This window comes from Haemaphysalis longicornis, unplaced genomic scaffold (assembly GCF_048455015.1).
Source record: "Haemaphysalis longicornis isolate Haplotype H1 unplaced genomic scaffold, Haemaphysalis longicornis Haplotype H1 scaffold_1, whole genome shotgun sequence".
In the NCBI taxonomy this organism is placed as follows: Eukaryota; Metazoa; Arthropoda; class Arachnida; order Ixodida; family Ixodidae; genus Haemaphysalis; species Haemaphysalis longicornis.
This window is the reverse complement of record NW_027526203.1, coordinates 199,555,490-199,580,489: the sequence shown is the minus strand read 5'-3', so window position 1 is coordinate 199,580,489 and position 25,000 is coordinate 199,555,490. Positions and strand designations below refer to the sequence as shown.

At 50.1% G+C, this 25,000-nt stretch overlaps 1 protein-coding gene and 1 pseudogene across 1 annotated transcript in view; one reads left to right on the top strand and one right to left on the bottom strand.

Annotated features, from left to right (window-relative positions):
- Positions 1–4,737: 4,737 nt before the first annotated feature.
- Positions 4,738–6,459, bottom strand: LOC144156358 (E3 SUMO-protein ligase ZBED1-like; annotated as a pseudogene).
- Positions 6,460–8,048: 1,589 nt separating this feature from the next.
- The window catches only part of LOC144141166 (uncharacterized), a 204,317-nt gene continuing 187,365 nt past the window's right edge, over positions 8,049–25,000 (top strand). The window contains 1 exon segment of the mRNA XM_077672720.1: positions 8,049–8,233. The gene's annotated coding sequence lies outside the window, so the exon portion shown is untranslated.

Below are 25,000 nucleotides of genomic sequence, written 5' to 3'. Positions count from 1 at the left end.
CACGGGTACGTTGCCACAAACTCGAGCGTACGACGTCTAAAAGTACCGTATATTTTTTTTTCACTTTTATTGTACAGCGCCTAATTCTTGTTACAGTCGTCCGATTCATTTAGTTCAGTTCTATTCGCCCCGAGAAAATGCTCGAATTCCCTCGAACGAAGCGGCCGTAACGCGACAACTCGCCGGCTCGCCGGCAAGAAAATACCAAAATAAAAACTCCGCCGCTCAGCTTTCACCGAAGCTCAGTTCTTTCGAGGGGGCGAGCGTTGCTTTGCCAGTGCTAAGACATGTCGATGATTCTAGAAGGGAGAAAGAGGGAAGTGGTGTGCTCGTCGGCGGCGGGCGCGTTGCGAGTTGTGCCCTCTATCTCCGCGAAGTGCGCAGTTATAAAAAAGAGACTCGCGCCGAAGCAAGTTAGCTACGTTTGGACGTCGTTCAGAGGTAGCCGAATCGCCCCCGACAGCGGTGCATCATCCGGCCCGGTCGGTGAATATTGTGGGACTCTGTCTCTCATATGCATCGAACTATTCGTGTTCTTTTTAGTCAACTGCTCTACTTTGTAATATCTATTTGTTAACGCTCCTGATCGTAAATTTTTATTTAAACTGTTGCTCACATTTGTATTCATTCTAAGTTACCTCTCTCTTACGCTCCTGTCCTCGTGCTTGTACCGTGTTTTGGCTGTCCAAATATGCCTTTGGGGTGTTTTCGTTCAAGGCTCTGACTCATTCCTACCGTTCTGGTCGGCGAAAGCCGCACATCAGACGGCCACCCACTTCGTCACCTGTGCCCTGTAGATTCGGTGGGATTGTTTGCTCGCTTGAGTCGACTCCCCGCATCTTCTAACAGCGCACCCTGTTAAGGAATCGGTGAGATACGTAAAAGATGCTATGAGCCTATCGAACGATTAAATGCATATAGTTTGGTCCACGACAGCGACGTGGTTCGAACCCGAAATGTTTTTATTCCCTTTCGGATGATAATGAGGGCTCGGTATACAATTGGGGCCTGTCAGTCGCCAGCTAAGGCCACGTAATTAAAAACAATAATGCATGCCCTTATGGAAGAGAACCGAGTTTGCCGTTACATGACACAAGTCTGCCGGGCATAAAAAGAGATATCATTTTTTAGAAGAGCAATGCACACACTCTTTTGTTGGTAATAACTTCATAATGTTGGTAATAATGTCATAATGAATAGTAAGACCATACACAAAAATTACTCGAATCATCTAACACTCGATTTTGACACGGAGCTTGCAGCTCCAAAGAATGCACTGTGGTTTTGCATGACGGAAACTTCTACAATCACGTTAACATTAACTAAGGCAGGTGTGTGTGGCCAGCAGCGTTGGTAAGTTTGCGAGAATACCGTTTCCATTTCAACTGTTTTTTTTTGTTGCCTTGCAATCACAAGTAATTTGGTGCCATGAACGAGGTTTACGTTAGCTAACAAGGCTGTAGTGACGGTTGCGGCTACAAATGACCTTATGCACCAATCATGCTTGTCAGCTCGGTGACACAGAATATTAAGGTGTCGGAATACGGATGACTGAGTTGCCTAGTTTATCACTACTGCAAAAAAAGAAAGTGTTTTCTGACCCAGTGAAGGATTTTCCTGTATGACTAGCTGTGTTATGACAGATAACCATACTTGATGAGACAAGCCGTAACAAATTAGCTTTGGATGTAACACCAGGAGGGAAATAGGTGGAGGTATCTGCAAGTATAACTGAAACAGTGGGTGCCTGTCCGGCATGAATTCATTATTTGCTGACACGATTTTCTTCTGCAGATCCTGATACATGATCGAGTTGAATGACTTCATAGATCTTAAGGCAGGATAGGCTGTGCTGTACAAGGCAAGGCTGCATTCGGAAACCAAGTTGGCCCCTCCAGCAGAAGTGAGTATTGCCACGACTTGCAACAGCCGTCCAGCTCGCAAAAGCTGCACTTTTTCTATGCAAGTGAGCCACCATGGTAGGGGAGAGGCAGTGTAAGGGTTTGCATCTTTAACTGTGTGCCCACCTACTTGAATAGATGCAAGCTGGCATTTTAAAGCAAGAAACAGCAGTTAAATCATTCAATACCAAAGTGTTTTTCAGTCAAAAACAAAAACTAATCTATCAACCTACAGAGACTTGCATTTTATCTTCACTGTCATTTAAAGTTGTGCTCGAGTATATTGTGCGGAACTAATATCTTTTTTATTGCTGCAAAAGCCACGACGGCTAATGTACTGGCACTTGGTTTTATGAAGCCTTTGCATTCCTAATTTAGGTACTGGAATTCGCAGGGAACCTGGCATTACAATTTTATTACTGTACCGAATTATTAAGTTCATTTAACCATAGTGTCTGTTTAGAATTTTACGTGTGGAGCATTTATTTTCTTTTTTGCTTTTTCAGGCAGATGTTCCTCTGACTCCCTGCCTGCATTCCGTGAACGGGGAAGTTAGCCTCCACATCGATGACCAGCGTGTCTTGACTGCATCATCTTTACTGGGAGGACTGTGTAGTCTGTTTGCATCGTTCTGAGTTTTCAACATTCAATATCCCAAGAAGGCACACATAGCTCTAACGTTTGTGGAACATGCCTTTTTGGACCTTGCCAGCACCAAACTACGTGTGAAGGATTTAGAACTAATTAACTTTTATCGCATCAATATCGCTCACTAATATTTGTTTTCAATCCTGTAATCATTGGATAGTAGTCAAAAAGAATTCCGTATTATATTTTTGACTTTTTCTTTTTTCTTTTTTTACTGAAAAGGGGATATTTGATGGGCCGTTCTGTATGCTGATAATACAGCTATCTTTCAGTGAAGCAATGATATTAACAAACTAATTTAGCTTGAAACAATTATCTAAATAATATTGGCAACTGGTGCGAAATGAATCAACTAAAAATTATCCGAAAAACACAAATTTCATGGCTTTTTGTTCTCACTTTAAAGAAGCTGTCGCGATACCACCCATTCTGTTCTATATCATTGCAATTAACCCGTCAGACTCGGTCACTTTTCTTGGCGCATTTGTGTCTTTAACAAAACGCACTGGTATTTTCCGCAGCATATTTTTCGTTCTTTATATTACTCATTTATCCATAGCCATCTCACTGCAGTCTGTCTCCTACATCATTTATCTCTTGTGCCTTTACCACCTACAAAATGCTTGTTACCTTTCAATATCAAATCGTTGCACAGCTCTCGCTCATTTCACCACAAATTAAAAAATTGTTTTGTTGTTGTAAACCACTGCAACCATTTTTTCTTCACTTTGTGTACTTAGTACTGATGCGTACTGATAAGTTCTGATAAATACTGACGCGTTCTCGATCCTCTAGTATTATATAATGATTTCACTTACCATGCGGTTGTGTTTGTGCCTATCTGTTTTTTCAAGTATTTCCAGTTCTTGTATTATTATTGTTTTTACAATTTGTTCCACTAGCACACAGCTCTCGCTCATTTCAGCACCTACTGAATTTTTTTTTTTTTGTAAACCACTGCAACCATTTTTTCTTCACTTTGTGTACTGAGCGCTGATGCGTACTGATAAGTTCTGATAAGTACTGACGCGTTCTCGATCCGCTAGTATTATATAATGATTTCACTTACCATGCGGTTGTGTTTGTGCCTATCTTTGTTTTTCGCGTATTTCCAGTTCTTGTAGTAATATTGTTTCCACGGTTTGTTCAACTAGCATCGTATTGCTGTCTTCAATTCGTAACTGGCGTGTTATTTAGCAATGTACCATTTGTGATTTCTAATATGAGGTCGCCATAAGTATTTATTTCGGAACCTCCTTGTGTACACCATGTACCATGTAAACTTAATTGTCTGCGAAAGTTCGTTTGAAATAAACCTGAAATCGAGAAAAACCGTGTGAAATCAGTACTCCCGCAGGGAACTAGAAATTCTCCCTTGTGGCCTTGAAAACCTCCTTTCGGAAGGCCTACAAAACTCCCCAAGCTTTCGTAAAACTCCATTCAAAAGAAGTAAATGCTTCCCTTGAACCTCCTAAAAACGCCCCTAAACTAACATAAGTACTTCCAAAGGGAGCCATAATAGGCTCCTATTCAACCCCCTAAAAATTCCATAAACATCACTTAAAAACGCCCTTCAGGAATTAAAGAATACTCCATTTTGACCTTAAATTCTCCCGAATATTTCTTAACACTCCCTAAATACCTCCTTTCTATAACCTAAAAACGCCCTGTTTTGAGGAGGTAAACAAAACCTCCCTGTTCCATGTAGTAAAAAAACTCCTACAAGGAGGACCACTAGAGGACAGGCAAAAAAGAACCTCTAGGGAGTATATGGGAGGAAAAAAAGTTTAGAGTGTACTCTTAGAAAGATTCAGGACTGGCACTTCTCCGCCAGCCAGATCCAGGTCCTAGTTTTGTTATTTAACGTTAGGGACGTACTTAAACTCGGGTAATTAAGAGGCCAGAGGTACCCTTCCCCAGAGCCTGCAATACTAGAGAGCAGAAACGAGAGAAATCAGAAAATGAGCAAGAGGTTCACGACAAAAGTATCACGGCACTCTAGAAATATTCAGGACTAGGGCTGGGCGTTGATCAAAAATTTTAATCCGATTAATCGGCTGCCTTTAATTGGTTAATTAATCGATTAATCGGATGTGTTCATTTAGATAAATAAGGCTTGAAAGACAAAGAATGTTCAGTTTTTATTTAAACGTTGTCGATGCTAGTTTGTACAAATCGTTTTAGACAATCAATGATAATTCATCCAGTTGCGGAGACAAAGAAGCTTGTTAACATTTTCAGGCAGCAGAGAGTCATCCCGGCTATGCTGAAAACACGCTCGCATGGCGTTGAGGTTACCGGAACACACAGCAGCATTTTTACAACAGGTGCTAATTCCGGAAGGAGAAAGCTCTGCACCCTCCACCACTCCAAAGGATCCAAATCGTTGTCGGCTACTTCTGCCACAGAGCCGTATAACGACACCTGGCAAGGTATGCTTTGCTCTTCCCTTTCGGTCACAAAATGATACTTTCGCTTTTTGTTGGGGGTATTGTCAGTGGGCGTGGCGGATGGCTTGGTGGCTAGCTGAGAAAGTCTTTCCCCCATATGTTCGCGGCGATCTCTGTCGATGCAAGCGAGGCTCTTGTATCGCGGATCAAGAGATGGCCACCTCGTAATCACTGTAATGCGGCCACGCAAGGAGCTTTTCTTCGACGGAATCCACCAGCATGGCCTTGAAGCGGCAGATAAAAGCGGGGTCACAGTAGTTCGTGGTCATGGCATTCTTGAGTAGCTTCAAGGCAGGGATGAGCACGGACCGCGTTACGTACTTGTCTCCTCCTAGGAGTTCGGTCACATCAAGCAGCGGTTTGAGCGTATCCAGAAGCTGCTCCAACATATCCCATTCGACATCTGTGATGTGCGTAGTGATTGTCTTGCTGCCAGTCGCGTCTTCCATGGCGCGGCGGAAGGGTTCCTTGAGCTCAATCAGACTGTTTATCATCACGTATGTTCTGTTCCAGCGCGTAGAGATGTCTTGCTGAAGCTTCTTTCTGGGCATACCAAGGTCACTTGCATGATTTGAAAGAACCGCCCGGTCGCCCGGTAACTTGAGCTGAGCTTAAAATGACACACAACGCGTCGACAAACCACAAGAAGCCGTTCCACGCTAGTTACGACGAGCGTCTTCTGTACACAGAGCTGCAAAGTATGAGCTGCGCGCTTCAAATTCTGAAAGTTCGCTTCCTCCAGCCCAAGGCAGATGTTTCGGGCATTATCCGTGCACACAGCTCCCACTTTAGCATCTATGCCCCACTCTATGGCAGCCTCCAATATTTCACTGGCACATTGATCCGCCGTGTGCCGCTCCGGAGCATGTCTCACCTGGAGTGTTGCTGATCGGAGCAACCAGTCATCGTCTATCCAATGAGCCGCCACACCGAGGTAGGCATCGTTGGCCACAGAAGTCCAGAAGTCAGCCGTTAAGCTGATGAAATTGGCAGTAGAGAGTTCCGCTTGAACGTCGGATTTCTTACTGTTGTATAAGGCATCCACCCTAGCACCCACTGCCCGACGGGACGGAGGCTGGTAGCATGGTGAACCTGAGGCAATTTTTAGAACGTTCGATAATCCGTCATCTTCAACAATGCTTAGAGGACGGCTAGAAGACACAATCCAGGTAGTAAGGGCTTGTGCGATGCTTTCTTCCTTCGTCGATGAAAGGGGCCTTGCGGTGTAGGCGTCGATTGTGGTCTGCGTTTTCTGCGAGGATTCCTGCTGCCGTGGCTGCCCGGGATGCTTCGCTGGCAAGTGCATGGTATGGAAGCGAGCTGACACTTCCAGAGTAGGTAAACGCATTTTTGCATTGTAGGCAATGAGCTTGCTTCGGATTGCAAACTTCGCCCCTACAATTTACTTTCATTCCGAATTTCCCTGCGAGTTTGCCTTTTATGCTGGTATAGCTGTCCATGTCGGCACCGGCCGAACATTAAAAGTAGAATGCCACCAGCAGCTGAGCGCAACCAGGAAAGCGCATGCGCGGCAGGCATCAAAGGCAGCTCTGTTCCCGGGAGGTCCATGGATAATTTACGAGACGCAAAAACGCGTGACACGAAAAAGTTCAAAGGCGCCAATCTACAGCGCATAGCCACGTCTCGACACAAGTGAGTCCCCACTAGCGAGTGCTGTTGTCGGCAAGCGCATCTCACAGCTTTCTCGCTGGAGACGGAGATCGTCGCGGGCGGTCTTTTTGGGAAAACATCTTGGGACACAGGGTTCGTTGGCCAGCGTGCAAAAGTGCTGAGCAATCTACTCTTTCAGAGTGTAAATTCTTCAAACAGCCGCCGCCGATCCCCTCCGCTGGGAGGGTTCCCCGATGCGGAAGCATGTTGTTTCGGTTAAACGAGCCCCCAAAGAGCATTTTCCGCTCAGAGCTGCGCGGCGGGAACAGTACGGCGTTCCCCCTTCGCCTGCGGAACTGACAGCGACGATCTGGACAAAAGCAACATGGTAGTTGAGGGTGGTGACCGCTAATGGAAAGGAGACGGCTGGTACGTGGAACGCAAAAAAAAAAAAAAAACGAAAAAAAAAAACGCCGAGTCGCACGCAGGGTTGAAGAAAGCAGGCCTTTCTCCCGTGGCGCACTACACTTCAAGCGATTAAGCGATTAAAAAAATTAATCGCGCCTAAAGCATTATTCGATTAATCGGAATGTTAATCGACCAATCACCCACCCCTATTCAGGACGCGTATTTTTTTCGGCCTACCCGCAAGACCCTAATCCTGCTCATAGTTTAGTTACTCAATGGTAGGAGTGGAACTATGCTTTTGTAGTGGAGTAGCTGTAGGAATGCATCTAAAAAACCTGCAGGATAATGCTAGAAGCAAACTTTGTAAGGAAATGATCATACATGCCCGAAGGAATAAATAAATAAATAAATAAATAAATAAATAGCGCCGGTTGTTCATCCGCCTTCCCGCCACAGCATGATCCTGCTCACAGTTCCGCCACAATCAGCAGTGAACACAATACACGCATCAGATATTCTCCACAATAAAACACACACTTCGTACAACACAATGCACGTTTTGTAAACGGCAAACATACACAATGGGGGATGAAACGAAATATATATCATACACGTTTCACCAAGACAAGGAGTTGTGGCAGAGGGTTTATGATTCCTTTTTGGTAAGCAGTAGGGAATCGGGTTACACCACGATGCCCACTAAAGCCCTTCCCTCTTTTCATTAAACCAGCAACTGATGCTTACGTGCAGCTAACAACGGCATTGTTTTCTCGGGTAAACGTGTCTCGCTCAAATAAGAAAGCCATAAACGGGCACTTATGGCCCAGGGGGCAGCGCAAGCGAGAAACTTCTCAAACGCGCGGCTCTACCTCGCCGAGGCTAGTTCACTCTACCGAGGCGGGAGTCGTCGCAGCCGCCGCCGGTGCGGAGAATTTACTCATCTGAGAGCTTCGCACTAGCGCCGCAACGGGCCGCCGTCGGGCTTCCGCGCATTGCGAAGACTTCTCCTCTCTCGTTTTGGGCGAAGGACTTCCGGTAAGGCCGGGAGGCGACGCGTTGGTCCGCGATGCAACGCCCGGGCGCACAGTGCGTGTGGTCGCTTCGCTCATGCTAGCTCGCGTCTTTGTCGCCCAACGTCGAGAGCCCATTCCATTGTCGTCCGCGGTAGCCGCTTAGGATTACGATCATTGGACGCCGACGCGGAACCCACAACAGTGAGTAGAACCAATTCTCGCTGCCTTTGGCTGCTTGGTAGAGGCTTGCGGGGTGCTTGCGGGTCCCGTCTGAAGATGCACAACGACGCCGATGTCGCGTCGTGCACCTCCGAACGGACGCCGCCGCACTCGAAAACGCACTTCGGTGCGGGCTGCTGAGCCTTTCTTTTCGCGTATTGATTGTGCTTGTCTGCGTCGGCCGGCTACAGCTATTGATTTGATCGTTAGCCGAGGCGTGTTTGTTGTGCTTATTGATTGTAGCCGCCACTCGCCTTCTTTTTCGCGGCAGAGCGCATTTGTGATCGCGAAAGGTAGGCTGCCGCGGCGCTCGCTATGCTATCGCGGTCGCCGGGACTCCGCGGCCGCTCGCTCCGGCTGCAGTCGCTGTTCACCCGCGAATTTCGTAAGACCCGCCTGTGCGTCTGCGAAAGAGTTGCGCGGCCGGCCCCGCCGTTCTTTCGAAATACGTCATGAATCTGCGGCAGCAACGTACCACGACGAGCCTTTACTCGAAGGCGCGTAAACGAAGGGCTTGTTTGGCTGTCCGGTAATTGTTCACCTATGTCCTTGTCACTGTAATTGGGCATGTTTTGTTACCTGCGCCCTCGCCCTGTGCCTTTCACGTGTGACATCACGTCGGTGTATGTCATGCGGTTCGATAACGGGGAGAACGTGGCTGCACCGGTTTTCTTTAATTTTGTTTGTGGTGCTGGATTGACTGTTAGGCTGGATTGACTGTTAGAGGATCATATTAGCGAGTATGCCCATATCCTGTTCGGTGCGGGCAAACTTCGCAGCGCGCGATCGCGCGCCGATTTGGCCGGTACGCTGGCGACGAGCATGCCGCTACGGGTTGTGTGCACGCTCGCACGTTTCTTGCGAACTCCCTCGTCATTAGGCGCGTCCGTTTTTCCTCATTTGTATACAGTATTTTTCGTCTTTCTTTCGACGACGATCGGCGTCACTTTTTTGACGGTATTTTCCTTTCCCATTTGTACTCGCGTACGCGTCCGTGCGCCGTTTTGTTTGCGTTGGTGCTGCTCTTTGAAAAACTGGTTTCGTCGATTCGAGGTCTCTCTCGCCCTCGCGGCGGCAGTCGGACGGCCCAGCAGTCGGCTGCCGCCGCCGGGAGGGGCGAGGGGGGCCGCAAAACAAGAGAAGGGTCACGGAAAAGAAAGAGGAGGGGGCCCCGCGAAATGGGGGCCAGCCGCCGTCGAGAGCGGAGCCTCCTGCACAAAGGGAGCCGGAGAAACGTCCCGACCGGGCGACCCCTCCGTCGCCCGAATCGGACGCACCCGGCCAGCCCGCGCCGAGCATCCAGCGTGCCCCCGCTAATTAACGTCCATTTCCGGTTTAATCGCTCTTGCCTTACCCAGCTGCGTCGCAGTTGCCAACCCCCCTGCGCGTGGTTACCACCGCGGCCTGTACCGCCGGTGGAGAAAAAAAACTTGCACTGCGAACCGTCTGTAGGAGCCGGGGAGATATTCTCGTGCTCCGTCGTTCCTGATGGGTCGTCTGCACAGACTGGGGTTGACCTTGAACACTGCTGTATTATTTCGCCGAGTGCTAGAGACAGCTACATTTAATCGTCAGTGATGTCACATTCTCAAGTTTACTGCGGTAAACCATGTGGCCACTTAGAGATGAAATGGCCGTAACTGGACACTTGTTTGTGTGTAGCGAGATGGGGCCAATGCTACAACAGCCTGTAACCAACTTCACTTAGGACTCGAGTTCTGGGAACGATACGAGCGGCTGTTATAGGTCGAGATGTAGACTGGTTTGCCGCATTCGTGCGAAATGTCGCGCATTCGGGTGCCGAAGGCTTCAATGTTTCCAAGATGCCGGTAAAGAGCGTGGTACACGTGCGTTGTATTTGTTGAGACTCGTGGAAGGCGTACGGAAGCATCGATAATGGCGTAACGCTGGTTGATTCAGTGTATGGAATCACCAGTTGAGGAAGTACCGATCTGAAGTCAAAACTGGCACACAACGAACCACCAAAAAGACACGTCCCGTGCTAATGGAGTGAACTTGCTTTGCTGCTGCAGTGGCTCATCTTTTCACATTCGTTCTCCACTTACCGCAGCGACAAGGCTTCGGTTCTTTTTAGCCTGCAGAGTCGCAGCGCCCACTGATATTCGGTTATAAGTAGTTACATAGGCTGTTTGGGCCGAGAGGTGATGGAAATTGTTGAATGACCGGTCTGTAAAACAAGCTTCGTAAAATACTCTATGCGATTAGGGCCCAGTGATATATATAGGTCGTCTTAAACGCACGGATGTTCAGAGGCTCCCCGGTGGCCCGTGGCCCTTGTTACTGGCAGCGCTGTGAGTTGGACACGTGCGGTCTGGGAGGCCACTCGTCAGTGCTGCTTTTCTGAGCGGGCTCGGATGACGAGTGGCCTCTAACGACCTCCAAGGCCGCACGCGTGAATGATTATCGAGAAATAAGTCGCGCACAGCTGCGCCTAGCTTCCATGGCACGCGTTCGCTTAACGCCCAATGCACCCGCCTCGAAGCCACTCACTGAAGAAGCATATGTAGCCAGAAGACGCATCTCGTATTTGAAAGCAAATAAATAGCGTCTGTCCTCCGAAAAACGCTTTGGAAAACTATGAGATGTGACTGTGGCGCATCGTTCCCTCCATCTAAAAGAACTGTACGCATGCCGAAAATGATCACTGCTTGAAGCGAGGGTTGGATGGTCGTGCATCATCCACAGGTGTGTTGCCACGAAAATGAAGTTTACTCTGGCTACTGTTGCTGCTGCATTGATGTGGTTTCTTGCGCCGGTCTTAGTGCTCATCACCTTTCCTTGACGCAGTCGTCATCTTTCTCTTTTTGCTTTTCTAGCGCCATGCACTCCGGGCAGTGAGAACTAGCACTGAGCTGCGTCGCGCGCATTTCTCAAAGGTACTCTGCAACACTTCCGATGAACGCTTTCACTCTCCTTTTCAACTGGAAGCACTGCCAAGGTTGCATTTATCGCAACCACGGAGCGGCAGCGCGTGATTTTCTCGTCGTAGCAGATAGGCCTTCCGTGTCTTCTTTGATTTTGTGGTTTTCTTTTAAAGCGAAGCTGTAGTGTTCTCACTGATGGCGTCTTTAACGCGAAAACGCCCTGCGGGAAAGCCAACTTTCTCTGACGACGATGATGAATGATCGTGCGTGAAGTGAAAGAAAAAAAAAAAAGCTTCATTAGCCGAAATCGAACCTTGGTCCCTCGCGTTATGAAGCCGGGGTCTGTCCGATTGCTCCATGAATGAATGAATGGATGAATTTATTGTCAAGAAAAAGGAAAGACCACCAGCAGGCGTAAATTGTCACACCTAGGGGTGGACACCGGAACGCCTGCTGGTGTGGGAGTTGGGGCAGAGAATGACAGATTCATAGAGAGGAGAGACAGATGATAGAGGTGACATATTTGCAGAACACAGGGGAGAGAGGGGCATATTTACAAGTTAACACACACTCACACACCCGCACACTCGCACACCCTCCATTTCGACATGGTCGAAACTCCGTGCAAACTCGGAAGACAACCAAAGAATCCGTCACGAGAAAGATTCGCGTTCTGCCGTCGTCGTCGTTTGACGCAGGGGTGCATGATTTTTTAAAGTGACTATCGAATGCGTTCGTTGCTGCAACTGAAGGTAAGCCGGCCAATAGCTGCTACATCGCTGTAATGACGCCATTCGACCGTTCAAAGAAATCCAAGTCTGGGAAAAGAGGCGTCTTTTGAACAAGTTTCCAAGTTATCTGATGGGCATAGAGCAGTAATTTTTGGCTGAGGTACTTTGCGGCCCCTTATCTCTAAGTGCTGGATGTGTCGGTTTACTACGTTCTGCGAGCGTTACGACTTCGGAAAAGTTGACAGAAGGGTTGCAGGGTCCCTTTAGCGCCATGCGAAAGTCGCAATGTTCTTTTTAAAATTTTACAGTCGGGAACTTCTCTCGTAAGCCGGCGCATCTGACGCGCTAAAGAAGCTCTACACCGCCTCTCGACTCCGCGTGCGTTGTGACAAGTCTCCTGTGGCTATTTTTTTGCTGCGTGTGTGTCTCACGTGGTGGCGCTGTTAGTCCGCCCCGATTTAACTAATCGAAGATTTATTAGGCGTTTACTTTTTCAGCCGATTAACAGTTAGAAAGTCGTCCTTGCCACGACATAACTGCCCCCATTGGCTGCGTCGTTCCTGTGATCGCCGAGCATTTCGTCTTCTTGCTGATAGCTTACGGAATTCGCATTAGGTCTCTCGTTTCTGGAAAACAGGTTTGCAAGGAGGGAGGGGGGGGGGGTCCCTTACTTGCTAACCGGATAATCCGCGCCAGTAAGATGTTTATACGTCAATTCCACTCTTTCTCTTGTGTTGGAAGTACATACACTCCGTTCGTGCGTAGCATCCCGCACAGAGCACCTGACAAAATTAATGACACGAAGCATTGCGGCTGCAGGCGTTTCTGTGTAACTTTTTTGTACGGTTATGGTTCGGCGTTTCGTACCCTAAAGACAGTTTCCAATTAAGCGGTATCCTCCAGTACGTACGTTGCAGTGTTTAGGCTGTACTCTTTGTCATGAGGATTAATCCGCTACGGTTCGCCGATTGATCAGTCCGAAGGGCTTAATCGGTGCGGGTGTCGGCGTTGCTGCTTCGAAGCGAACCACTCACTGTTTGGCGTTTGTTTATCCGGCGTTTGTAAGAACTTTCGTTGTCCTCGAAATAGCCGCCGTAATCGTCGTCTTTCAGTGGGCTTCCAAGCCAATGCTTGCCATTCTTTTGGTCTTACCGCCGTTTGAGGGAAGCATAGGGGGTGCGAATGGATGGTTCGTTCTTTACTGGATGTAATCGGAGAGATCGCGCCGCAAATCGGTTCTTCGTTCTAGTCTAGCCCACAACGCGCCCTGTTCCACACGGCTGGCCACAGGCCGGATAAAAGTGCTGCGGGTTTACAGAGATGCGCCTGCGAGATCCGTCCGAGGCCCGATGGGTGGCGAGAACGGGTGCGTGGCTTTTAGCGATCCGAGCGGGCGCACTATCATCGCGACGCAATGTAGCCGTCAGGCCGGTTTCGTGCCATTTCTCAAGCGGGAGGGTGCCGCGGGCTCCCGCGGCGTGCGATGAAACCGGCACGCGGAGCCCGGTCGGCCACGCGGCCGGATGCAGCGCGCGCGCGTTTTCAACACCTGCGTCCCAGTCCGCCGGTCAGATGCCCTCTGTTTCGAAGGCTGCTGGGCGAAAAGTCGTCGCAGGTGCCTCCCGCGCGGCGTCGCACGAGCGGCGGCAATAAAGCGGAATTTACTGTCGACGCCGCCACTTGCTGGGGACGGCTCACCGGAATGCGCGCTGCTGCTGCTGCTTGCTGGCCGGGCTGCTGTAGTCGCGTTCTCTGTTTTACTCCGTCACTGTGCCGATCAGTGCACGTCTGCGCGGCCGAGGAGTTTCTAAGCGGCCGAGGGGGGGGGGGAGGGTTCAGGTCCGGCAGCCACAACGCTGTTGTCACCGTTCGCTTCGGTCAGCGGTGAGGACAGTTGCGTTGACTGGCGAAATTGTCCAGGAATTAGTCGGCCTGTGATCCTGCCGTGTTGTGTGCCCTGCTGTGGCAGTCGAGCACCGTTTCGCTTTTACGGCGGACAGTCGCAAGGCAGGAACGGCTTGCCGCGATCCGCTTGGAGAGCCGTAGAGAGGGAAAGAGAGCAATTGCTAACAAATGTGTGCGCGCAGGCATTGCCGTCTCACTAATCCGTCATGAACTGACATGTGACGCTGCTTTCATCATCGCGCTCTCGTAAGCCGGGTCATTCGGCAGACAGCGCGGTGATTATCCGATTCCGGCCCCGGCAGCATGGCGGGCGCGGCTGCTGAGGCGACGGGAACTGCGTCCTCCCTGTGTCGCCGACGCGCCTACTGCTGCCGCCGCGGCTGGTGTCCCAGCGGCCGCAACAGGTGCAGCATGTGCTCGGCGACGTCCGCCGCGTGCTCATCAAGCCGTCCGGTCGAGGCCTTCCCCGCCGCAAAGGTTGTCGTTTTCGCCGCGCGCCTTTGCGTCGCCTCCTGAGCAAGGAGCGTAGGGCAATGTCCAGTCACTGACGAGAACGCGCGGACGCGTTCCGGGAGTCTTGCAGCCCGTGTGAACACGTCGGAGTGCTAGTAACAAGATTCAGTGTGGTAGCGGCACTTTACCTCTGCATACTCCTTTAGATATGCCCACAGGAGGATTGTCGTGCAGTTCGCTAGAATCTGAAGATTGCCGGGTGAAAGTAACACCCGGAATCAGTGTAACGAGAGCTTCAGTCGAATAACTTACGTAGTAAAAAGTAGAACGGGTGGCGACTCACGAGCTACTTTCCCGCACTGAACTTGTGACGCTGAAGTCCGAACTCGTGCGATTGGCTGGCACCTTACAAATCTACCGCACGTTCAAGTAGTTATGTTGGCTTGCAGCTGGAACTGATAGTGTCTGGAATAAAAAAAAATAACATTGTGTTGTGGTGCTGAGACAGTTAACGAACGGCGGCAGTGCAGTAACGGCAGGGAGATCAACCTACAAGCAAACGCTACGAGCAGGTGTAAGAGTAAAGGAGCCATGCAGACAAAACACAAGTTTGGTTCATTCGAAGGGTTGTCTCGTTAGAATCATACCGACACCACTTTTAACATAAACTTAGCTCGAATAAACTATTTAACTTGGAAAAAAACGAACAGCCATGCGCCTCACTAACTAATTTCCCGCACTAGAACATTTGACGTCATATGCACTGCCGTGCGATTGGCTGAGGCTGGCAAAAGCGAACCCAAGTTACGCAATGCTTATAAGCTTGCAGAACGAGCTATTTTCGCGTAAGTGTAATGCATATTCATTTTAAAGTGTCAAGAAGAGTGGGGGAAACAGTGGAAGTTACGAAGGCACACGTAAACATAAAAGTACCTGTGCGTACTGCTGTTGGTACGGCGTGCACTATGCTTATTTTAGCTGCACAGCAGTGCGGCGCTTTGTGGTTATCTAACACGACACTGGCCAATTGGCGTAAGCGACATTGTCTTACGTGACCCTGTTTGTCGAACATGCCCTATATTTCACGAAACGATTACTACCTACCGTAACCAAAACAAGCCAGGTGCAAATACGTTCAAAAACCAAGCAAATATGAACAGCGGTGCGGAGCAGTATGGTGGCGCCATCTAGGAGAACTGGCGGCAAACAAGGCTCCGCAGTACGCTGCAAACTGCACAGGGCACTTGAATTTCGCTTGAAGGCCCTTCCTTGTGACGTCATGGCAGACGTCACGAAACACGCGATTTGGCGGAGAATCAAAATTTTAACTTAAATCGATTAATTTCTCCGTGAATAAAGCGTCACTGGCTTCCGGACAAGCGCTGGGGGCACTATAAAGCACCAAATCCTTCGGATAAAACAAACTTGTATTTTGTCTCGTGGTTCCTTTAAGAGCAACGGGAACGTTGCTCCGTCTTTTGAGTGTCTAATGAGGGTTGTTGCATTGTATGCCTGGCTGGCTGGCTATTCAATCAGTGTAGTGTGTCAGCGGTACTGTTACGTGGCGGCAGTACAAATATGAGACGAACGATGAGGTGAAGCGGTCAATTTACTTTATGTACAATGTAGCCATCGCACAGACTGCGCCAGGCAACGCGCCACCCACCGCTTCTTCTTTGTTCGAGGGTAGGTGCACACCGCTACGCTGCACTTTCCTCTTCGTCGTCGTCTTGTGACAGCGTGTTGTAGAACTTTACAGTGATCGCCAAGAGAACTCTGCGGCATTCTAGTGCAGCCCCCGAAAAGAGAGAGGACTCCAACGCCGTTCCCTGGTTGGTTCAACAACGGGACCATGAACTCGTTTCCTGACCTCGCGCGCGCTAAAGCGCTACGGAAATAGAGGTAAAACGAGTGTGGTAACGCTCGGCGTTCCCATTACTGGCCCGCTAATTACTCTCCTCGCCAGCAAGGGCCGGTGCTATCGCCTTAACGCCGAGCAACGTCTGCCGCATAACCGTGTGCACGTATTTACATATGACGTTTTGTCTCTGGCAAGGTTCGCAGCACGTTCGGGCTATGAGTTCGATCGACGACCGTTTAACCAACGCTTTGCATTGATATAAAATGTGGTTTGGGCTGTAATTTGGTCAGTTTCGAACCGCGTTAAATGTGGCCCAAAAAATAACGGACACAGCGTGCTGCTATGACCGGTTGTTCACTGGTGTTAGGAGATGTATTTACGGTGCAGGGATAGTGACACAGTGATAAGTGCGCGAAGATACGCGCATACGTATCTTTCTCAATGTTCTAAGCTGTGACAGCGAGAACTAGATCATGTTTATGCGAGGTGGTAGAATCACCAAGGTTGCGATTCGTGATTGAATGATTGCTAGATACAAAATTACGGTGGCTTTCAAATTGCAACTTAGCAGCGTATTTCTCAGCTTATGAGTGTAGTGAAACTGCATACCGCGCAGTTTTCTTTTAGCGCGCCGTCGCGCTCTGATTTGCTTGAAGAAATTCGTATGACGACTTGTCTGAAGACAGTTTGGTCTCCCCAAACACCGTTCGGCCCCTGGAACAGCTTCGGTAGCGGCTGTGACGCGTCATTCGTTTCAAACCTGCATTTCTAATGGTGTATGACGGTGAATGAGGTGGCACTCAGCACGGTTACGAGGTCGTCTCAGCGGTCAAAGGGGGTGCAGTTTCCGTCACGGCACAGGTAGGAGAACGCGAGTTGTGTCGTTTGTCGGGACCGTGCTTCCCCCTCAAGAGCCGATGTATTTGAATGGGTAGAGCGGACTGAAATTGTCAAAACGTTTTTTTTTTTTTTTGTAAACTTCGCTGCGACTTACCTATTAACCGGAAATTAACGGGAAAGACGCTAAACACTCCACCGTTAATAGCGATTTCGGCGTACGAACGCGAGTGCAATTGGTTCCTAGGTACATGCATTAGAACGCCAGTTGCCACTTTTTCCGGTCCGTAACTCTCCCTGGAATACCTTGCGATGGCGTCGTGATCTTTATTACGCTCGTCTAGTGGCTGACATGGCTCGTCAGTTTGTCGCTTATGCTACCGCTTCTATGAAATAAGAACTGCCTTGCGTTATGTTCCGGTTATTTCACTTTTATCAGCCTAGCGGTTAGCGGGCATTTTTAGTTTGTTCCCCTTTCCTTTCTGGGTACAGCTGGCCCAGATAATTCTTACACTCGTCATTCCTTCCTCATCGGATGGTATCGGTGGTGTTTATGCTTTCAAGGAACGACATTTTTTTTCTCACGATATTTTTGTCTTTAATTCCGAGGTAAGGACGCCTGTGCACTCACTGTAGTGAGATGTAGCGTAGGTTCATTCAGGATACGCAATGTTCGAACTTTCTTCACTATTTTTTGTTCTAACGATGTCCATTCGCCCAGCCACATCGCCCAGTATTTTCCGACGTCGGATAAACGGGGCTCTTTTTTTGTAACCAATTTGATGTAGCAGCAGCGTGGTGACGTAGTGTTGAATCCGTTTTAGGTTTCGCATGTCCACTTTGTAACTGCTAGTATATTTAAGTGCCACTTTTGTGTTACTTCTTCATCCGAAGACCAGCTGCGGTAGCCGTTTTCAGCAGCCAGCAACGTCGCGTCACTGGTAGCAGCTGAAAGCCTCGGCGTGGACGACAGCCCGGCCAGTGTCAGCGGGATCGGGTGACAACCTGGAAGGGGTGACAACCGTGGCCGGAGGTTTTAACTCGGGGAGAGTGGCAGTGAGTTCGTTTTGTGACAGGGGACATTAGGGAGTTTTAGTACAGCGGAAAGCACCACTTTAGCGCGCCCATAGCGTTAGCGGGCACGCTAACCGTAGCATAACGAGGCGCTATCCGTTCGCGATTGCGGCCCGCAAAACGTTAACGCTACAGCTAAAACGCTATACTAAAACTCTCTATTATTTATGAACGCACTACCGCTGGAGGGCCCGCTAGTGTTGTCAGCTTGGGAATCAACGCATCGCTTGATGCGTTGACATCCTCCTTTGCAGTCTGGATGCGCTGACAGTAAAATAAGTCAGCTGATTTCATTTTTTTTTGTCGTAGCAATGCCGATACTATATCGATATTTAGAAACTGAATTTCAATTAGAATTTTGTGAGGTTTAACGTTCCGTCGCTACACCTGGGCCACAAGGCGGGGCGCAGTGGGGAGCTCCGGATTAGTTTTGACCACTTGGGGAGATATCTATAATGTGCGCCGAAATCTCGACACACGGACGTTTTCGTTCTTCACTTCTATCTAATAAGCGGCCGCTGCAGCCGGCATCGAACCCACGTCCTCGGGCTCAGCAGCACAACGGCAGCGGAACGTTATGTAGTACATTTCCGCGTCCGAGCTAGCGAGGCGCGAACGCAGAGGAACGATGCCGACCATGCGTAAGCAACGTCAACGCTGTTTTTTGGCGCTGTAACACAAGAACCTATCGCGAATCCGGTGAAGGCTTCGTTGCCAATCCAGTGATTTCGCCTTATTCGGCTCCATCCATCTGATGATGATGGCGTGAACGCTGCCATACAACGACCGGCACTGGCGGTGTCCAGAACTAGAAGTGCAGGAAAATGTCGTACTTGCTACTCGTGTCGATTATTATTATTATTATTATTATTATTATTATTATTATTATTGTTGTTGTTATGATTATTATTATTATTATTATTATTATTATTATTATTATTATTATTATGTATTAGGCCTAGACGCCTTTGTTTTGTCAAAACTGCACCAGCAGACTCTACCATCACCTTCAATGCATAATTATACCAAAATAAAAACCATTCGCAATTTAAATGATGCACTTGTTAAGTTTGACACAAGTTCCAATTATTTCCTTTCAACCGCCTGTAGCCCCATTAAAAATGAGATATTCGCCCCTCGCCTCTAACTCCCCCCCCCCCCACCCCCCCCCCCCCCCTGCAAATGTTCAAGGTGTTCAGGAACGTTGTCGATGAGCGCAAGCGTCACGCAGCGCTGAATTCCCAGCTCACTACAACTAGGACTTCGTTTCCACGTGGAAAGGAAACGGGCAGCGGGAAAGCACAGTGCAGAGACGGCGTTCGCTTCCGGCGGCCTGATTTCTGTTTTAGCATTTTTAACGCGACAGCGTTTCTTGGCGCCGAAAGTGGGCACCCAGCTGGGCGTACGCAAGACGTACCCGTTCACTGATGGTTCCATAGCAGCGCGTTAATCAGAAAAAAATAAAACACATAAGCAACTGCGTACGTGATAGCTCTCGGCGGCAGTCCCGGTTGGCTTTCAGCTTCTGTTGAGTCAGCGTCACAAATACAACTCCTCCTACCTCTATCTTGCGCTGTCCGAATCAATTACTTTCCACCCGGTCTCCTTCTCTCATACCTACGTCGAGTTGTCAGCCTTTCCCTACTTCTCGCCCAGTCTTTCGGTAGCCACTCCGTTACCTGGGTGGTCCACCGGGTGTCAGCTGTCGGCATTACGTGCCCAAACCAACTTCGCTTACTCCAGTGTGGCTGACTTCCACTCGAGTTTGCTTCTCAATCTAAGGCGCTCCTTTTCTACCTCTGAGAGTTATTGCTACCATTCTCTCTGTGGCTCGTTGTGCCGACCCTAGCGCAATACATTACGCGTATGAGCGCGTGAGTGCAACGAAATGAATGAGTTCATATATGCGGGAAACACGGTGGGTGGGGAGTCGTGAGTAGAGTTTTAGCAGAGCGGAGAACCAGACCGGGCACGGTACCTGGTAGGCGACCGGTGCCACCGCGCGTGCGCCGAGGCAGAGAAAACTGGTTGTGCGCATGCGCAGGCGTACCGGGTACCGTACCGGGACCGTTTCTCCGCCCTTCTATAGCTCTCTAATCTCTCGTGATTGCTCTGTGCCTGCACACGGGACTGCTCGAGCGTTCCGTGTCTGCAGGAGACTGCCGCGTGAGTCCCCCGGTTTTTTAGGAGGAGAAAATAGCCCACGTGGGCCTCCGGGCCTCCCTGCTTGGACCACAGCAGCCCGCTCTTTCCTGCGGCTCTCTCTTCCATTTTTCGTGTCGTGGCGCTTTGGGCCAGTTCTTGGAATCTTCATTCTTGGCCGTGGGGACCTTTTCTTTCCTCGGCTACATTCAGCTCCGGCCGCATTGTACGGTAAAAGCCCCTGCCCGGAGCGACGCACCGGGGGGAGGGGAGAGCCCCCTGCCGCCCTTTGTGCCTCTTGGTGAGCGGGAAAGGGGAAGGGCAGGAGAGCGGGCCGTGTCCCGTTTTGGGGAGCCCCTTTCTGTTTGTGCATGCGTGCGCACACAAAGCCGGCTGTGCCACCCGGGTAGCCGAGCGGAGCTGCTCGCGTCGTGTCGGAATTCGTTAGGGCGGCCGGTATCGCACGCTGAATGTGCCGCGCCAGCCAAGGTCGAGCAGGGCTTGTTCTTTGCCGAATGTTATCTGCTGTTTTCACTGTTCCCTGGACGCTGCATTGGGGAGTCCCGCGTTTGTACAATTATGTGGGAGAATTCTGCTGGTGCGGATATATTTTCCGCCCGTGCTTTTGATTTTGTTGGTGCCAAAAATATTTGTTTGTGCTTGTAATGTACCATGTTTTGCGACACAAAAAAAGAGGCCGGGAGAATTATACGAGCTCATTTTTATTGGCGCTCTTCGCGGTGGCGCCGCGGCAAAGGGGTTGTGCTGCTGAGTCCAAGGTCGCGGGTTCGATCCCGGCCGTGGTGGCCGCTTTTCAGAAAGCGAGAACGCCCGTGTGTCGAGATTAATCAGATTAACCGGGTGGTTAAAATCAATACGGAGCCCTCCACTAGGGCGCGCCTCCGACCAGGCAGGTGCAGTTTCGGCGCGTTACACCCTCGAATAAAACAATTATTGCCGAAGTTCGTTGACTAAATTCATTTTGGGACTGTCTGCTTGTGCACTTTGCGCTGTTTAACAATTTGTAGTTAAGTCTGTGTGACTGCGTAGGCACCGTTGTTTTTAATGTTTAGCGGTTACTTTGGAACATCTTTCGGTCATTAAAACTGCCAGTGCAGGTGCTTGTAACGACCGAACAAAAGAAACAAAAACGTTTGAATCTAACCTCTTGACTCGTTCTTGAGGCGTTTCCTCCATTTTGTTTGTCTTGAATGCTTTGCATAGCTGCGCTCGCGTTCACCGCATGGACGGCACTCTTTTCTCCAACTCTGCTGCGGCTGGGTTCCTCCTGGCCCCGTCGCAACATGTGCGAGACAAGATGAGTCCCGTGAGAGGAAGAGAGAGATAATGGTCCTCTTTTGCTGGAACCGTTTAGCGCAAGACGCCGTTGATGAATTCCTGACAGCATTGGGGTCGACCAAGGGGGACCTGAACAGGGTGCGCCGTCGGGCTCGGGGAGCGGTCCGTTGCTCCCAGCTAGCTGCGTGCGTTCCGCGGGTACGGTTCGAGGTGCGGCTTTCGGTGTTCGTTGAGTGAGCAGGCAGGCCTGCGGGATGTGTTTATTGCTGGAGTAACGATGCCGTTTTGGACGTTTGGATTGGCAGCAATCGCTGTAGGTAATGAGCGACGGCCCGTCAGCTTTTTTATTTTAGCACGTGATTGGCCGCCCCGTGGCTTGCTCCGATTCCACGCGCTGCAGGGGGTTTCGTTTTTTCTTTCGTGTCTCGTTTGACAGCGTGGTTTATTAGGTTTGAAACGCCTTCGCCGTCAGCAGTAGTACGCAGGCCAGCTTCAGACCTCAGTGAACGTTCGTGTGCGGGGATACGTTTAGCGCAGGTTTGGAACGAGCCCAGTACCCCATCTGTTTCCGGACGGCAATCGAAACCGCTCGGCCACAATTCCTCGCTCACGTGGAGGTGTAACTGGGAAGTTTTCTGCGGGTTTTGTGGCCGCTCATGAGGTCTAGGGGCGGGATTAAAATTCATCGTAGCCTGTTGGTTCACCGCAACTGCCGGCCGAAAAGAAAGAAATCAATAACAGGTGCTGTCACAACATCGGCCTTATGCCCAAATATTCACACGCGACCAATATCCATGCGGGATACTCTCACTGCTTGGAAAGGTCCATGTCAGCCGAGATTGGCCAGGGCTTCTTTTTTGTTGTGGTTAATGCTAGAATATACCCATTTGGTTCATACCCACGTATGCGCGTATGACACATGCTTATGCTGGGAATTGACAAGGAATAGGTCGAATCTGCGTGCAACGTGTTAGGAATGGCAGCTTGTTCACTTCTTTTCGCAGTGAGCAGGGTCATTTTAAAATTTCGCGTACTCCAAGTCTTTCTCAGGGGAAGCTTAACTCCCTTTTAAAGCGAAGCTTTAAAGTTCTCGCTGATGGCGTCCGTAACGCGAAAACGCCGAAGTGAAACAAAGCGCCTTCCGTGGCCGGAATCGAACCCGCGTTCCTGGCGTTACGGTGCCGGCGTCTATCCGATTGCACCGTTTAAACATTGTCGGAGCGCTTTGGAAAACTTGGACAACCAAAGAATCCGTCGCGAGAAGGTTTCGCGGTCAGCCATCGTCGTCATTTGAGGAAGGGGTGCGTGATTTTTGCCTTGTTAAAGAAGTTTATTTCTTTTTCTTTTTTGCGATACTGAGAAGCTTACTCTCGTGAAGGCTCCATTATTTTTTTCTTCGGTGCAAAATTTATTGTGTATTGGGAACAACTAAAATTAAGGAAGGTATACAGTAAACCGGTTTGTTTCGGTGCAACAGTTAACCCCAAAATGCCCGGAGCACACAGTTCCGATATATAAACCTCGCGCATCATAGTAAAGAAAAGAAGGACGCGAAGGGCCTCGCGGTCAGCCCCGGACAACCGCCGATGCCCACAGAGCGCGTATATTTACGGTTTGTTTTGATTTTGCCCTTTCCGGAGCAGCTACGCAAATTGAGCGACGAACCACGTGAGCAACAGCTGCGGCTTGGAAGAGGCGGAGATCGGCTTTGTTTTCCGCACCGCGTAGGAAGCAACGCCAACCGCTCGTGCCGCGGCCTTGCGTCGAACGGCCTTTCGTTTGCCAGCGCCTGACGTATACCGCGTTCACGGCACAGTACGAGAACCTATAGCGTGCCCCTTCACCGAGTACAACCGCCTGCGACAATGTCCGTCTGCCCGTCTTTATTGTTGTTCTTGTCCGTGAACTGTGACGAGGCGCAAGGCAGACAGGTCCGTGCTCACGAGATCACTGCGCACTAACGTTAGATAGTGGTCGCGCGGGTGGTTTGAATTAATCCGTAGCGCTCCACCACGGTGTATAGTCCAGGTGCGGCGTCGACTAGCGAGACCCCGCGAAGTTGGAATAGGACGCTGACCAGTTTTTCAGCTGACGGCGTTTTTTTTTTTTTTTTTTTTTTTTTCCTGACCCGTTTCATTTTGGTGGCCAAGCGCTCACAAAACAGGGACGTAGGAACAAAGACGACATGCGCTCCGTTCTTCCTTCGTCTGTTTTTTAAGCGCTTTGACCACCATTATGAACACCTACCAACGAGCCCCATTGTCCGTTCTGCTGCACGTCCGCCTCATTGTAAGCAAGTCTGTAGCTGAGACAGGGTCTATGAACGAAGGATCACACGTGTATAGACATCGGAAAACCGTTCATTTCGTACCGGTGTTTATCATATACCCACTGTCGGCGCACAGACCGCGGGCCCCGCTTTCGGCGCTAACATTGCGGCCGCACACTTTGTTGCGTCAAACGGGATGGTGAAGATCCCTCGTAGATTGGGCGAGGACAATATCCCATTGTACGTCATGTGTCATCGGTCGTATCAGTGAAGCGTCGTGCGCCTGACGAAGTACTTTAGTAAATTAGAGCCTGCCTGTCTTGAGAAAGCGAGTCTTCCAAATATGTTCTCGTTCCACTCGGTTATTGTTCAGCGGCGGATAGTCTAGTTTTGCGTATTGTGCGGGTAACTTAGCAGCTATCCACACAATATAAAGGTAACATCGTTGGTAACACTCATTTCGTTTCGGCTGTACTTCGATCGCTGAAGATACGAAAACAAAATGTTTAGGCTTAAGCCTGTCAACGGCCCGCAAGGTAGTGACCGCCCAGGGGCTTCTGGACTGAGACCTCCCATCGCCATGGGTCCGAAACGAACTAGCTGCAGTTGGTCCGAATAAAGTTCACACGTCCTCCTGCGGGCCCCGTCATAACAGTTGTTCCGAATTTTGCGGGCAGTGTGCGTAGTGTGGCGTATTATTGCCCTACTTTGGGCCGAAAGCCCGTAGCGAGGCTGTCGCCCTTGGCGACTAGAACCGCGGGACGCCCGGGCCCGCGGCGACACCGCGTGTGTGGCGGCGGGACCACGTGGGCAGCCCTCGCAGCTGCCGCCGGTGTACGTGTCTGTGCCGTGCCGCCGCGCTGCACATTTCAGATCAGGACCCCGTGTGAGTGTTTCTGCAATATCCGCTTCGGCCGACGCGCAGAAAGATGCAGAGCCATCTGTCGGCCGGCGAACGTGGCCGACGTGCGGCGTCATTCGGTGACGCGCGCGCTCTCTCAAGTGATGGATGGGGTTGCGAAATTGTATTCGTTTGTAACCAGAACGGGTTCATCCGCGGCGTAACCGATCGATCGATATATGTCGAACGTTCCCGCTGAGTGCGCTACGGCGGCAGCCTCAGTGCGAACAGTTGCGCTACGTATACACACGCGCGCGCTGTTTTCGACCGTGGCTGGTGGTGCCGCAAATGCGGTTGTTGCTGCTTGAATGCGTGCTGGCTTGGTGATGCTGGGCCACTTGGAGTGAGGGAAACGGTTATGTTTCGCCAAACCGTCCCCGTGCTGCTGCTGGC